Genomic DNA, 16,453 nt, shown 5'->3' on the forward strand with positions numbered 1-16,453 from the left:
GGTGATGACACTGTTTTTCTTCTCACTTATGCTACACTTTCTTAGGCTACTTTCTATCCAATTTCTGAAGTTGTTCCATTGTCCATTCCCTGAGGGGCTAAGAGCAGAAAGCGCAGGAATCCCTGTACTCAGGGTCACAACCTCAGCCCAGCCCAAGACACTGAAACAAACTCAAATGATGCTTCCTCCAGCAGGATCACAGAGCAACACAAAGAAAACCCAGCAGGAACAATCCTCCTCTGCCTTCATTTACCCCATCACAACCCTCTCAGCAGCCAACTCTTGTGGGAAGGACGCTGAGCTGATAGGAGCTCTGGCATAGAGACCAAGGGAGGGGTGTTGCTCCCCCTGGGTGTCAGCTGATCATATTCTGACTCTGGAGGAGGAGGGAAAGGTGATGGCCACATGATGGAGCCAGTATGTACCACAACATGGTTCTTTTCTGTGGGATGACTCTGAACATTGACTGGTCTCCACTCCCTTGGATCTGAAGAGATGTTTAGTTTTGCACTTGGGAACCTATAGGGCTGATGCAATGTTATGGATGGTGACACTACGATTAAAGGGTTATTTAATATTGTAGAAATTGTTAAAAACTCTTAGCTTAAACTGGAACTGCCTGTTATTAAAGGCTGGTTTCCCCACATCAGTTCCATAAGCTCTGCTAGAAACACCCTGGGTTCTCTCCTGCCTTGGTGGGAACTGGCGGGAATCGTCCCCTGCTGCCCTTGGCTCCAGGCTGGTTTTTCTGGGGAGGGGACGTGGAATTGATTTGTTTGCTGTTGAGAAGGGAGCCAGGCCAGTTCTCTGGGAATGAGAACTCCCAGCATCTTCCCAGCCCAGCCCAGGCTGCTGCCCTGTCCCAGCCTCTGTTCCCCTAGGGGCCCTGCGTGTTTGACTCTAGAGCAGGCCGGGAGCAGCAGCTGAGGCAGAGGACAGCCTGGGCCGGGCAGATAAGAAGGAGTTTAGCCAGCAAAAAAGGTAAAATGGCAGGGGAGTATTACCTTGGACTTGACGGCATTTCCCCATTGGTCTGTCTGCTTGGGGGCAGGGACAATAACACGTCCTGCTGCATTCGTTATTTCAAAGGGCGGTTTAGGATTTTCAGTCTCACACACGGTGCACAAAGCAGGACTCAACCTTTGGCGTAAACTAAACGAGCTGCTCACAGATTCTGGCAGCCACAATGAGCATTCGGGTGAGAGCTCAGACCTGCCCCTGTCCCAGAGGAGGGTGTCATCTGTGTGGGGACTGGACCACTGACCTACCTGCTCCTAACTCCCAAACTTTCAGTAACTCTATTGTCAGTGCCTGTGAGTGTAATTTAAACCATAAGAAAAACCACACTGGGCTAGACCAAAAGCCCATCTAGCTCTGAATCTTGTCTTCTGACAGTAGCCAATACCAGGTGCCCCAACAACCAGGCACCACTGGGAGTTGAACCCAGGATCTCCTGTTTACAAAACAGATGTTTTAAGCCAGGGTGCCTGTGGGTAGCTATAACACAGTGTCTGCCCACACCTGACTCCCTGCCATCGCCACTGGGGCCTGACAAGCTTTGCTTTTGTTTGGATTCTGTAAAGCAGAGGAGCAGGTGACGTTTTACTCCTAAGGTGGGTGTGTGATTCTTTGCACAGGTCTATGCTGCAAAATTAGGTCGGTTTAACTACATTACTCAGGGGTGTAAAAAAATTTACACCCCTGCCCCCAAGCAATGCAATTCTATCAACCTAACCCATGTGTAGATAGCGCTGTGTCAACAGGAGGGCTTCTTCCATCAACAGAGCTTGGGAGTGACTTGGTTAGTGAAGACCCAGAGAACAGGTGGCCCATGACTCTTGCATGTGGGAGGCTGGGCATGAGCTCTGGAAGCTCCCTAGAAGTTAGTCCACTTCTTGCTCGCTCCTCTCCTCCCTCCTCCTTACCTGCTGCTCGTGCCTCTACACCCTCTGCCCAAGGTCTGCCCACCACCCACACCTCTCTGCCCCTCCTGTGACACCCATCCTGCCTGCCACCCACACCTCTCTGCCCCTCCTATGGCACCTGTCCTGCCTGCCACCCACACCTCTCTGTCCCCTCCTGTGACACCCATTCTATCCACCACCCACACCTCTCTGCCCCTCCTATGACACCCGTCCTGCCCACCACCCCCACCTCTCGGCCCCATCCTGCCTGCCACCCACACCTCTCTGCCCCTCCCCTGACCTACCCTACCCAGACCAGCCCACCACGTGCACCTCTCGGTCCCCTCCTGTGACACCCCTCCTATCCCCCACCCACCCCTCTCTGCCCCTCCTGTGCCCCCCGTCCTGCCTGCCACCCCCCCCTCTCGGTCCGTCCTGTGACACCCCTCCTGCCTGCCTCCCACGCCTCTCTGGCCCCTCCCCTGAGACCCGCCCTGCTCACCACCCACACCGCTCTGCCCCTCCTGTGACACCCATCCTATCCACCACCCACACCTCTCTGCCCCATCCGTGACACCCATCCTGCCTGCCACTCACACCTCTCTGCCCCTCCCCTCCCCTGCCCCGCCCAGCCCCCCCCCACCGCGTGCACCTCTCTGCTCCCCCCCTGAGACCCGCTGTGCCCACCTCTTTCTTCATGCTGCTGTTGTTATTCCATGAATCATCAAGGATGGAATAAAAAGCTGAGTTTACTCCAGGGTGAGGAAAGAAAGGAGCCACCAACCCCTGGCAAAGCTCAGTGCCCCAGAGAAAACCTGCCCCTGCTATCGCAATCACTGATGTGCTGGGGATATGGCGGAAAGGGACTGTCTGAATTAAGGCAGCCCCAGGGGATGGGGGGAGCTGGGGGGAGCACTGGGGGCTGGCAGGGAAGTGACTCTGCACAAGCGGCCCCTCCTCAGCCCATCTCTGCCCCCCTGTGTCTGTGGCTCCCAGCGCTGCTGGCCCCACTGACATCCCCCCCTACCCCGGCTCTGGCTCCTCAGGAGTGGCCGATCCAGCTCAGGAGAGCAGGTGCCCCTGGGAACAGGACAGGGGCCAAGTGTCCCAGGCAGAGCGGGAAGGGGGCAGCCCAGGAGTTCTCAGACGGGGGGTTACAGCCCCTCGTGGGGGGGGTGAGGTTATTATGTGGGGGTCACAAACCGCCCGGCTCTGCAGGCAGCAGCAGTGAGGGTGGCAATGGAGCAAAGTCTGCTGTGAAAAGTGATATTGACAAATGTCTTCACACCCCCAGTATTAAACAGTAACTATTTAAAAACCCTTTTCTGCTTATAACAATAATTCAATCGCTGTGTGTTCTAGGCTGAATTTAAAAGTGGGGAGAAAAGTTAAACTCATTTTAAAGAACTGGGTTATAAATTAAGCATTTCAAATAACGTTAAATATGAAAAAAATTGTTTTGAATTGGTGGGGGGGGGGTCGCACTCGGTACCTTGCTTTGTGCAAGGGGTCACCAGTGCCAAAAGTTTGAGCCCCACTGGGTTACACAGGGAAAGAGCAAAGAGACCCTGAAACAGGCCTGCAGGGGAAATCCCCGGGGAGAGGGGTTCCCAGCTCACAAATCTTCCCCGCTCCAGTTACTGCCCCATCCCTGGGCTGTATCTCCAGGGCCGAGGACATCACAGATCCCCTCTCTGCCCAGGGGGCTTGCACAGGTAGTTCCTTCTGCCAGGCCTCTGCCTCCCTGAATAACTGCGTAAATTCACTGGTGCTCCTCCCCTCCCCCCGCTTCTCTCTGTGACCCTTCTGCCACTGGGAGTCAGCAGCAACATGGCCCAGGGTTCAATATCTTGGGGATCCTTTTTAACAACACAACACAGAACCCGCTCGAGCCCCCACCCAGTAACCTGGGACAATCCCACACCACCCCTGGGTGTCTCTAGGGGCAATACTTCCCCTGGCCAGCACCGAGTCTGAGGCTGTGTCTACACTACCAATGCCAACAACGGGTTCCGCTCGACAACGATTCACAGCAGTGCGGCCCGACACACAGTCATTTTCATCCTCTGAGTCAGGAAACCCACAAAAGCCTCTTATTTTGTACTGGTGTAGACAAAAATAAGGTGACAGTAAATTATTCTGATTGCTAAAAGCAGGTTTAGGGGGTTGTGTATTTTTGAAAAACAAAATCAGTACTGATCCTTCTAACTAGCAGCATGAGATAAAGAAAAGAACCTGGACAAACCTTGTCAGTAACGGCTAATGTCCTAACTGGGAAATCAGCAGCGGTTTGTAGCTGGGGGAGCGAACAGTCTGAATGTGTGTGACCCGACCCCAGCCCCCAGCCCCACATAGCAGCAGGACTTGGCACTCTCTGTGCATTGGTGTGGTGGTGAGTGGTTCACCAAGCGGTGACAATCCAAGGAGGTTCCCTGAGTCGGTTTCACTCCTGAGGAGATTCTGCACCAAAAAATAAAAATTCTGTGCACAATATTTTCAAATTCTGCAAATTTTATTTGCCAATAAATAAATGTGGAGGCTCCAGCATGGTAGAGGAGCAGAGGCTCCTGAAAGCACAGAGGTGGGAGATCACCTTGCAGCCCCCTCTCTTCTCCAGGGAAACAGACTCTGTGGTGAGGCTGCACCTCTCTGCTGCCTACTCCAGGAGCCCCCAAAAGACTCCCCAGAACTGCTCATGAGGGGTGCATGACCACTCCTGTGGCTTCCCTATCAGAAAGTCAGATCAGCTGGCCCTGGGTGATTTGAAAGGCCCTGGGGGCTCCTGCCACTACTACCGGCAGCACCGTAGGGCTAAAGCGGATTCCTGCCCACCCTCGCTCTGCACGGCGCACCACTCCCAGAAGCAACTGGCACGTCCCTGCGGGGTGTGTCTCTCACGCTGCCCCTGCCCCAAGCACCAACTCTGCCATTGGAACTGCGGCAATGGGAGCTGCAGGGGTGGTGCCTGTGGGCAGTGGCCCCAGGAGATCCCCCCCGGCCTCCTCCATGTAGAAGTTGCTGCCAGATGCGGGTGCGGGTCACTTTCAGGAGCTTCCCAAGTTAAGGTGCCACACCCCAATACTCTGCCCCAGCCCAGATCCTGCACACACCCGAACTCCCTCCCTGAGTCTGCCACTGCCCCCCCACACCCCAACCCCTGCCCCAGCCCAGAGCCTGCACCTCATGCACCCAAATTCCCTCCCAGAGCATGCACCCCCTCCTGCATCCAAACTGCCTCCCCTGCCCTGCCCATCCCAGAACCGGCACCTCATGTACCCAAACTCCCTCCCAGAGCCTTAGGCAGAGATGGGGGGGGCGGGGAGGGGAAGGGGCAGGACTTGGACCCGTTCTGGGCATCACCAAAAGTTATATAAACCTGGCAACCCTGAGCTGGAGCCCTAGTCACTGCCCAGCTCTCGCCTTCCAGGAGGGAACTCTGTGGGGCAGGGCTCTGCCGGGGCTTTCTTCCTTCCTTTAATCACCGTGGAAGGGTGAACAGGGAGAGAATTTGTTCTTCTTTTCTGAACACACGCAGGCAGCTGGATTATTTCCAGGGCTGTAATAAAAACCAAACTAGCAGAGGATGGTTTCGATCCGTCGAGCTCTGGGTTATGGGCCCAGCACGCTCCCGCTGCGCCACTCTGCTGTGGTGTGAGGGGGGCTTCCTGCAGGATGTAGTCACAGTGCAGCTCCCAGCTGTGCCCTGGCGAGCTGTGCCCAGGGGATTTAGACGCTTTAGCGGCAGGTGATTGACACGTGCTGGGTCCCACCCCCAGCGCTGAACTGACCCGCGCTCGCTGCATTCTCCGCCGGGGGCTCCTTGGTCCGATGGTTCAGCAGCACCAGCCCCGCCCCCGCTTTTCCCCTGGGGAGACCCCGCCCCTCTCCTGCCCCCTCCGGGCTGAGGCGGGTCCCAACCCCCCTGCGGGGGGCCCGGGGGGCGGGGCCAGGCCCGGGGAGGAGCCGCCCCTTCCTGCCCCCGGCCCGGCCCCCGCCCCTGTGTGCGGCAGCGGGGCCATGGCCGGGGCCGGGAGCGCAGCGCGGGGCTGCTCAGCCCTGCAGCCCGCGGGGCAGCGCGGTGGGGCCCGGGGGCGGGGACACGCGTGGGGCGGACACGCTCCTGCCGGGAGGGCCGGGCCCGGCTGCCTGGTTCGCCCCTGCCCGGGGGTCCCCGCGCTCCCCGCGGCCGGGCAGGGCTGCCCGGGGCTGCGGGGGCGAGTGGCCCGGGCGGGGCGGAGCCCAGGAGCTGCAGGGGGCCGGATCGCGGCTCGGCTGCAGAGCTCAGGCCCAGGCTGGGCCCGGGGTGGGATCTGGGGTGTCAGAGCCGGACTGTGGGGAGCGGCTGGGGATGGGGACTGTGGGGCTGCTGGGAGTTTGGGGTGGGCTGGGGACTGTGGGGCTGCTGGGAGTTTGGGGTGTGGCGGGGTCAGGGCTGGGGACTGTGGGAGTTGGGAGTTTGGGGTGCGCTGGGGCTCAGAGCTGGGGTTGGGGATGTTTGGGGGCTCCATGTTCAGATCTGGCCCTGCAGTGCTTTGGGGCTGGCGCTGGGAAAGTGGGGACTGTCTGAAGTTGGCTGCTTGGGATGTGGGTGAGGCCCGGGAGCCGGGGTTGGGCTGCACCCTGTCCCTGCAGCCTGGGGCCCTGCGTTTCCTTTGGAAAAGCTGCTCCCTGTTTCACCAGCTCCTCTCAGTCTGAGTCCCAGGGACCCTGCACAGGCGTCTGCCGGGCAAGACGGGCCCTGAAATCTGGCAGCTGGGAGGTTTGCAGCAGTTTCTAACCCTCCCTCCCCTGCTTCTTCCAGGAGGCACCACAAAAGCATCCGGCCCCCCTGGGAAAGAGAGAGAAGCAGCCAAAGCCGAGGAGGAGCAGCAGAGCGAGGAGCTGTTGGTAGGTGCCCAGAGCCCCCCGCCACTGAGGTTTGCCTGGCACAAGAATGACCTGGTGAGTGCAGGGCCCACCCTGCCAGCCTCAGCCAGGGACCCATCCCCGCTGGAGCCCAGGGAGCCTGCAGGGTCAGACACGGGGGTAACGTGATGCCCTTAGGACGCAGGAGGCTGCTGGGCAGGAGAGGGTCAGTCTGTGTTAGCCCAGAGCCCCTGCCCACGGGCTGTCTGGATGTCACAGTGACCAGGGATCTTTTCTAGCTCCTGCGGGGGATGGGGAGGAAGGAGATGAAATGTGGGCTGCAGAGATGGAGGCTTTGGCTCAGTGCACGTTGATGAGGTTTCGGGGAGAAGTGTCCCTCCTGTAGGTGATGTACAGCTCACCCCGGCCCTGATCCCCTCCTCCCTTCCTGGGATAAATGAACTTGCCATCACTCACCGCAAGAGATCTCGTGTTCTGGTAAATAACTCTGCCACCCGCCCCAAAGCGCATTTATGATTTTCCCCAGTTACCGAGCAGGTGAATTTCAGTGTTGATAACTGCAAAATAATGCACATTGGAAAAGATAATATCAAATACACATAAAATGATGGGGTCTAAATTAGCTGTTACCACTCAAGAAAGAGATTTTAGAGTCACTGTGGATAGTTCTCTGGAAACATCCACTCAATGTGCAGCGGCGTCAAAAAAGCAAACAGAATGTGGGGAATCATTAGGAAACAGAGAGACAGTAAAACAGAAATTATGCTATTGCCTCTATATAAATCCATGGTACGTCCACACCTTGAATACTGTGTGCAGATCTGGTCGCCCCATCTCAAAAAAATACATTGGAATTGGAAAAGGTTCAGAGAAGGCCAACAAAAATGATGAAGGGTCCGGAACAGCTTCCGTATGAGGAGAGATGAATAAGACTGAGGCTATGGCTACACGCCGCAGCTTTTAGCAACACGGCTGTGCCGCTACAGCCGTGCCGCTAACAGGCGCACAGAGTAGCTGCTGTTTGTTGGCAGGAGAGATGTGCCAGTGTAGACAAAGCCTGAGACTGTTCAGCTTGGACAAGAGACTACTGGGGGGGAGGAGGGAGGATATGGTAGAGGTCTATACAATCGTGACTTGTGTGGTGAAAGTAAATAAGGAAGCGTTATTTACTCCTCATAACACAAGAACTAGGGGTCACCCAGTGAAATGAATAGGCAGCAGGTTTAAAACAAACAAAAGGAAGTATTTCTTCACACAGCACATAGTCAACCTGTGGAACTCCTTGCCAGAGGATGTTGTGAAGGCCAAGACACTAACAGGGTTCTAAAAAGAACTAGATAAGTTCATGGAGGACAGGTCCATTAGTGGCTATTAGCCAGGATGGGCAGGGATGGTGTCCCTGGCCTCTGTTTGCCAGAAGCTGGGAATGGGCAACAGGGGATGGATCACTTGATCCATGGGACACCTGGCATTGGCCACTGTCGGTAGACAGGATACTGGGCTAGAAGGACCTTTGGTCTGACCCAGTCTGGCCGTTCTTATGTTCTATGTTCCCCTGTTACTGAGCCGCCCTCTCCCTGTTGCAGAAACACGGCAGCCGAGAGGCAGAAGATCGTCTGGGAGTCCATCACCTTAACAGTCCATCACCTTAACCACTCGTCCACCTCACCTAAACTATCAAGAAAGAGACAGGAGGAGAAATCTAAGGCCAGCAGAGCTAGGGACAATAAGGAGTTTTAAATACTAAGCAGAAGCAGGGGCTGAATGAGCTCCCCCCTCACATCTAGTGAGGAGCTGGGGGAAAGACTTCAGGAACAGACCGTGTTTGCACAGACACACCTACTCTGCCTAGCTATGCAGCATGATGGGGCCGCTTTCCCAAAATGACCAGTTTCGGCTGGTGGTGGGTTACAAATCACTTTAGGATTGAATGGAATGAAATGTTATTATCCTTCCTGCATGAGTGAAGGGCAGCAGAACATACCTAGTCCGTCCTGATGGAGGGCTGGGTGGGTGAGGAATAGCTTTTATTGGACTTCATAGCAGTGATTGAGAACATCACCCTAAACCAGTGGTCCCCAAACATTTCACTCTGTGCCCTCTTATCCATGGCTGTGGCCCCTCGGAAACCGCGGTCAAGAACCGGGGCTGGGAGTGGGGCTGTTGCTTGCTGGGAAGAGGGGTGCAGACAGGGGTAAGGGGGTCGAGGCCGAGCAAGGAATCAGAGCCCCAGGCTGAGGGTGGGGTTGGGGAAGAGCTGGGGCAGAGTGGGGCTGAGTGCTGCTCCCTCCATGGGGGCTGGCTCAGGCCCTGAGGTGCCCCCATGAATGTTCCTCTGTGTCCCCCTAGGAGTCACGCCCCACATTTTGGGGACCACTGAACCCTACTCACTAATCAGCGGCTAGTGATGCCAAAGCCCAGGGAAAGGGAGAACAAGTGTGGGGGCCCCAGCACTGGAACCATGTGAAGGGGCTGCAGGAAAGGGGCAATGGCTGGTGGCCCAGGGAGTTAAGGGCAAAGGGGGCACAGGAGGGGGCAGGAGTTAGGGGTGAAGGAGGTGCAAGGGCTGGGAGTGCAGGAGCTAGCGGTAAAGGGGGAGTGGGGATCATCCAGGGGCAATGGGGAAATACCAAAGTACAAGCTTTGCCCAGGGCACCATTTCCCCTAATGCTGGTCTGAGCAAACAACTGGAAATGACCCTTCAGTGAGACCAGAACCATCGTGTAGAAAAGCCCCTTTGTTAAGTGTGGGTGGCTGAGGGCTTAGGGAGATGGGTTAGAAAGCAACAGGCGTCTTTCTGTGGAGGTTTGATTCTTGCCTGCTAGGCAAGGCTGGTGTGTGGTGTCTCCATGGCTGTACTTTCAGTGTCTGATCACCCACAGGGAGCCAAGTCTAGACATATTCGGAGGCTCTATGCCAGGGTTTCTCAAACTTCCTTTCACTACAACCCCTTTCTGCCAAAAAAAAAACCTTACTACATGGCCCTGGAAAGAGGGACCAAGCCCCTCTACACTGAGCAGAGGCAGGGGAGACAAAGCCTGAGCCCTGACCCAGTTAGGGGAGGGCAAAACCAGAGCTTGAGGGATTCAGCCCTGGGTGGTGGGGTTCAGACATTTGGCTTCAGCCCCAGGCACCAACATGTCTAATGCCAGCCCTGGTGACCCCATTAAATCAGAGTCACATCCCACTTTGGGGTCCTGACCCACAGTTTGAGAACCACTGCTCTATGCTGAGGGGAGAGAGTTTTCCTGTGGGTGCAGTTATGCCACTTTGGAAGTGGTGGCAGCTATGTCAGTGGGAGAAGCTATATCAGTGGGGTGCAAGCTGTGGTGTTTACCACATTTAAGAAGTTTAATCAAACCCCATTTTTAAAACCACCTGTGGTCTGGGAATGGCAAAGGAGCTTGATGAAGCAGGATTTGTCCTTCAAAGTCCTGGAGATCACGATTCCATACTCAGGTCATTGTGGGGGTATAGCTCAGTGGTAGAGTGCTTGACTGCAGCTCAAGTGATCCTCAAGTGGTCAGATTAGATGCTCTAATGGTCTCTTCTGGCCATAAAGTTGACTAATTTCTGAAAAACGGAGTGTAGCATTGGGAGCAGCGTCTGATGTTTTCCTGTCTATCCGGCTTGCTTCCTAGAACGAACGCTCCTTGAGTGGGGTGATCCACAGGGAGTAGCTCAAACCTCCAAAGTGCCTGGCCAGGGGCAGGACATTAGCACAGCAAGGGAGGGGTGTGGCAGTGACATCACAAAGGCCTTTTGCAGGACCTCAGACTATTGGTCAAAGGTGGTGGGAGGTGGTGACCTCACAGAGAGATGCTGACATCAGCCAGGCAGGACAGGGGCGAGGGGCCAGGGAAACCTCAGAGACCCTGTGGCTTTGCTCCAGCAAGTCTCCTTCTCCAGGCCTCTCTTTGAGGACTGAGAGAGAGTATTCGGGTTCACGTACGTGAGCGCCAGGAGGAAGCTCTTTCGAGTTTTCCCTTCCCTTTTCCTGATTTTACTAGAAAACAGCCATCCCTGTTTAGAAGGTAAGAGCCTCCTCGAGGTTTGAATCCTGTTCAGTCTGATCCATCTGGTGACAGTTGAATTCTAGGCATGGAAAACACGAGCTTAAGGAGGCAGAATTTTATTCCACACCTGGGATTTTGTCCCTTAGAATCACTGGGGACATTTGAGTTTGTCCTTTTTGTTTCATCTTTTCCTCCATCCATCCCTCTCTCCTTTCTCTTTGTCTCTTGCTTCTTTTGTCCTTTCATCTGTTCCTCCCAACACCAGAAGGTGTGTGTGTGTTGCGGGAGTGCTCGGCAGCTCCCACTGTGGAAGGTCCACCCAAAAATGTGGGGCTGAAATAGTGCTCGGGCAGTGATCCCCACCGGTGACCTGGGCCATCCTTTGGGCTCTCTGGTGAGAACCCTCAGCTTCTCGTCCTCAGTCTCTACCCTGATTGGCTGAGCAGTGGGTTATTGACAGGGAGGAGACTCAGGTCCTTGTTCTCTTTTAACATCGAGTAAATAAGTCAGAACCAGTCATATGTTTGATGAATTTTGCTGCTTCTCTGCATAAATGGTCTCTGAGCAGTTCATGATTTTCTCTAACATTGCAGTTCTCCTCAAATACTTGCTGAATAATTACTGGCAGCAAAGAGTCCTGTGGCACCTTATAGACTAACAGACGTTTTGCAGCGTGAGCTTTCGTGGTGAATACCCACTTCTTCAGAGGTTGCATCTGAAGAAGTGGGTATTCACCCACGAAAGCTCACGCTGCAAAACGTCTGTTAGTCTATAAGGTGCCACAGGACTCTTTGCTGCTTCTACAGAACCAGACTAACACGGCTACCCCTCTGATACTTGAATAATTACTGTGCACTGTTGTTGGTGTGGAGCTCATCGGAGAGCACTTTATTCAGGTCATTCAATGTCTGAAATTCAAGATCCGATGGTTAGTTTGAAAATCAGGGCTCTTGGGTCCTATTACCAACTCTGCCAGTGACTGGCTGTGTGACCTAAGACATGTCAATTCTCCTTTCTCAGCCTTAGCTTCTCCCTCTTTCAAGTAGGGATAATAATGATCCTCTCCTACCTAGCTCAACACACTGTCTCTCCACACACACACTCACTGTCTCCACACTGCAGTTGGAAAGCAGCTGGCAATCTAGTAGGATGCCCATGGAACAATGGGAGAGAGAGACCTGCATCACTGAAAGTACAACCATGGAGACACCACACACCAGCCTTCCCTGCCTAGCAAGACTCAAACCTCCACAGAAAGACACCTATGTTGTTATACCCCAGTTCCCTAAGGCCTCAGCCACAACCACTTAACACAGGGGCCTTTCTACACTCGGGTTCTGTTCTCACTGAAGGGTCATTTCCAGTGGTTTGCTCACATCAGCTTCCCCAGCACACTCACTGCTGTGCAGCTCTGTACGTGTGGCCGTGGCTGAACAGCAAGAATTCCTGCCCATTTCCCTACTGGCTGGAGCCTGGCTAGAGTGTGTCTGTGGCTAATGACGTTGCTGTAGATTGTTCGTTTCCTGCCTTGGCAATTCAGACAGTCCCTTTTCCCAACATATCTCCAGCACATCCGAGCTCCCTGCATCCAGGTCACGTTCCTCAGCCGGGCTGCATCAGGGGAGGGCAGAGAGCAGCAGCTTCTGATGCTCCCCTCCCAGCACAGCCCAGGTTGGATGGGGACAGTGACCAGGATGGATGGGGCACTTCCTGTTGCTCCTCACTCCCCCCAACCCTCTATGGGGCCACGGAGGGACGCTGGGGGTGGGTGAGCTGCATCTTTGTGTCATCACTTGCCCCTCCCCCCACAATGTTCCTGCACCGGGTCCAAGCAGGGCGAAGTGTGGGAGCCCCCCAGGAAGCCGTGGCTGACACTACACTGGCAGTGTGCACCTTCGCACTGCCGCAGGGTGCCCCTTTGATCACCGAGTGCCCCGGCTGATTTGGGGCCCCTGGAAAAGTCTCCCCATGTCGTCCCAAGCGCTAGAGGAGCTCCCATCCCCCGCTCTGGCCCAGGGGCTGCAGCAGGGACACTGAGCTTCTCTGGTCTCAGGGCTGCAGTGGCTGGGGGGGGAGGAGTAAATGAGTGAGCAGGGTGGGGCCAGTGGGGAAGGGGTGAAACAGAGGTGCCCAGTGGATGGGGCCGTGGGTGGAAGGCGTGGAAGGGTTGAAAGAGGGCAGGGCCGCAGGCAGAAGTGTTTGGGGCCATGGTTCTGGTGCCAGGGCTGCTGCCCCTGTTCTCCCTTTCCCTGGGTTTTGGCATCACTAGCCCCTGCTTAGCCAGTAGGGTTCAGTGGTCCCCAAAATGTGGGGCATGATTCCTAGAGAGACACAGAGGAACATTCATGGGGGCACCTCAGGGCCCAAGCCAGGCCCCATGGAGGGCAGGGAGGGAGCACCACTCAGCCCCACACTGTCCCAGCTCTTCCCCAACCCCACCCTCAGCCTGGGCCCCTGACTCCCAGCACAGCCTCGACCCCCTTACCCCTGTCTGCACCCCTCTCCCCAGCAAGCAACAGCCCCACTCCCAGCCCCGGTTTTTGACTGCGGCTGCCGAGGGGCCACAGCCATGGCTAAGAGGGCACAGTTTGAAATGTTTGGGGACCACTGGTTTAGGGTGATGTTCTCAATCACTTCTACAAAGTCCAATAAAAGCTATTCCTCACCCACCCACCCCTCCATCAGGACCGACTAGGTATGTTCTGCTGCCCTTCACTCATGCAGGAAGGATAACAACATTTCATTCCACTCAATCCTGAAGTGATTTGTAACCCACCACCAGCCAAAACTGGTCATTTTGGGAAAGCGGCCCCATCATGCTGCATAACTAGGCAGAGTAGGTGTGTCTGTGCAAACACGGTCTGTTCCTGAAGTCTTTCCCCCAGCTCCTCACTAGATGTGAGGGGGGAGCTCATTCAGCCCCTGCTTCCGCTTAGTATTTAAAAACTCCATAGTGTCCCTATCTCTGCTGGCCTTAGATTCCTCCTCCTGTCTTTTTCTTGATAGTTCTGATGAGGTGGCAGAGTGGTTAAGGTGGTGGACTGCTAATCAATTGTGCTCTGCACACATGGGTTTGAATCCCATTTTCATCCGATGCATTTAGTCTTCACCCCTCCTTTGTAGACAACCATCTCCCCCTTTGGTACAATGACAGATCAAACAATGTTGCTTCTTGCAAACAAAAACCTTCTCAGAAACTCAGATTCCCCCCTTGCTTTAAATAAAATGTCTAAATCCCAGATTTCTTAAAAAAAAAAATTCTCTAGTCCCATATTTCTTAGTTTTTATCTCAAAAGGTAACATCCTCATCATCTCCCCCAAACACCCCGGGACCTCCCCCAAATAATTGAAATACTCCCATCCTGAGCAAGGCTACAACAGTGAACCACAGCTAGTGTCTAGGCCAAGCTGTTCTGAAGGAGGCAACTCCAACATTTTCTCCCTGCTTCCCTTGGCAAGGTCTGACTGAGAAAACAAAATTCCCCAAACTGAAAATTTTCTGCTGAGAACCCAATACTAGTCTGTTTGGGGACTTTGGTTTGAATGTATTAATATTATTCTCTTCTGATTTCTGATCAGTTCAGTCTTTGTCCTCCAGGTGTGTTTCCAGATGTTGAGTTGTGGGGGAGAGAGGCCAAGTCATGATGTCTCTACCCTTCTTTCATAGTTTCTTCCAACTTGCTAGGAAGCTCCTTAGCTACGACATGAGTCAAGCAGTGTCCTTTGTCTCTGCGCTATCTCGGAGAAGCCTGCATTGTACACGGTTCCTGGGCTAGTCCTTGGCAGTGTGGATCCCTTTAATGGGCCCCCCCCAATCTCCATATGGCTCCTCCATTGTCACACCAGAAAGGCTGGCGATGGGCATTTCCCAACCCATATCTCAGTAACACACACAGGCCTTGGCTACACTTGCAAATTTGCAGCGCTGCAGCAGGGTGTGAAAACACCCTCTCCAGCGCTGCAAATTGCGGCGCTGCAAAGCGCCAGTGTGGTCAAAGCCCCAGCGCTGGGAGCGCGGCTCCCAGCGCTGTCTGGTATTCCCCACAGGGAGGTGGAGTGCGGACAGCGCTGGGAGAGCTCTCTCCCAGCGCTGGCGCTTTGACTACACTTAGCGCTTCAAAGCGGCAGCGCTTTGAAGTGCAAGTGTAGCCAAGCCCACAGAGCAAAACTTCATAACTTCCCAACCAATGTGAGCACACACAATCCAACATGATATTAATGTTCAACAGATCGAGACTTTTGAAATGATACCTCACCAGGCAGACTTTGTACAAACCATGTCATCATTATATGAGAGTGGTGAATATGGGGCTTGCAAGGTGCTGCTTTGAGCACAGAGTGCCACACCTGGGCTTACATTGCAATGGAGACGTACCCTTAGAGTCCATCTCTCCTGGGATAAAGAGGGCAGCAGGGCTGGCCTGGGTCATCTGACTTGGGCTCCTGGAGCTAAAGCTGAGGGGCAGATATTTGTGTTCCTGCTGAAGCCTGGGTTCAGAAACCCTCCCCTCGCATGGGGCCTCAGAGGTTGGGCTCAAGCCCATATGTCTGCACTGTAATTTTATAGTCTTGCAGCCCAAGCCCCATTACCCTGCGTCAGCTGACCCGGGCTTTGAGACGGGTGCCCTGGATGTGTTAATCACAGTGTAGACATAACATTAGGCTACGTCTCCAGTGCAATGAAACACCCTCGGCTGGCCTGTGTCACATTAATCAGGGTCATGTGGCTTGGCCTGGAGTAAAGTTGCAGTGTCCGTGTCTGGGCTCAGGCTCAGTCCCCTGGTCTAGGAGCCCAGAAGGGTGGGAGGGACTTTAGCGAGTGGAAATGGTGACACCGCAGGGAAGTATTACCCTGGACTCATGGCATTTTTCCATTGGTCTGTCTGCTCTGGGGCAGGGACAATAACACGTCCTGCTGCATTCGTTATTTCAAAGGGCGGTTTAGGATTTTCATTCTCAGACACTGGGCACAAAGCAGGACTCAACCCTCGGCATAAACTAAATGAGCTGCCCACAGATTCTGGCAACTGCAATGAGCCATTTGGTGTGAGAGCTCAGACCTGCCCCTATCCCAGTTTTGGTGTCCTCATTAGAAAAACATGTTGTGAAATTGGAGCTGGGGCAGCAAAGAGCCATCAAATGTTCTGAGGGCTGGAGAAAAATGCCTTCTAGTGAGCTACTGAATGAGCTCAACCTGTTTAGCTTATCAAAAGATTGAAAGGTGACGTCATTGAAGTGTTGAAGGACCTTAATCGAGAGAAAAGATTGGGTATTAAAGCAGAGAAAGGCATAACAAGCCCCAATGGCTGGACGGTGAAAAGAGACAAATTCATATTACAACTAAAGGCACAAATATTCAACAGCGAAGATGATTCACCACAGGAACAAGCTATCAGGGAAAGCGGTGGATTCTCCATCTCCTGATGTCATTTAATGAAGACTAGATGCCTTTCTGGAATGTGTTTGCCTGAAAAGTAGCTATTGTGTCATACAGGAGGCCTGTGATAAGCCTGAAAAACTGAGTGTAGCATTGGGAGCAGCAGCGTCTGATGTTTTCCTGTCTAGCCGGCTTGCTTCCTAGAACGAACGCTCCTTGAGTGGGGTGATCCACAGGGAGTAGCTCAAGCCTCCAAAGTGCCTGGCCAGGGGCAGGACGTTAGCACAGCA

This window comes from Mauremys reevesii, linkage group 12 (assembly GCF_016161935.1).
Source record: "Mauremys reevesii isolate NIE-2019 linkage group 12, ASM1616193v1, whole genome shotgun sequence".
In the NCBI taxonomy this organism is placed as follows: domain Eukaryota; kingdom Metazoa; phylum Chordata; order Testudines; family Geoemydidae; genus Mauremys; species Mauremys reevesii.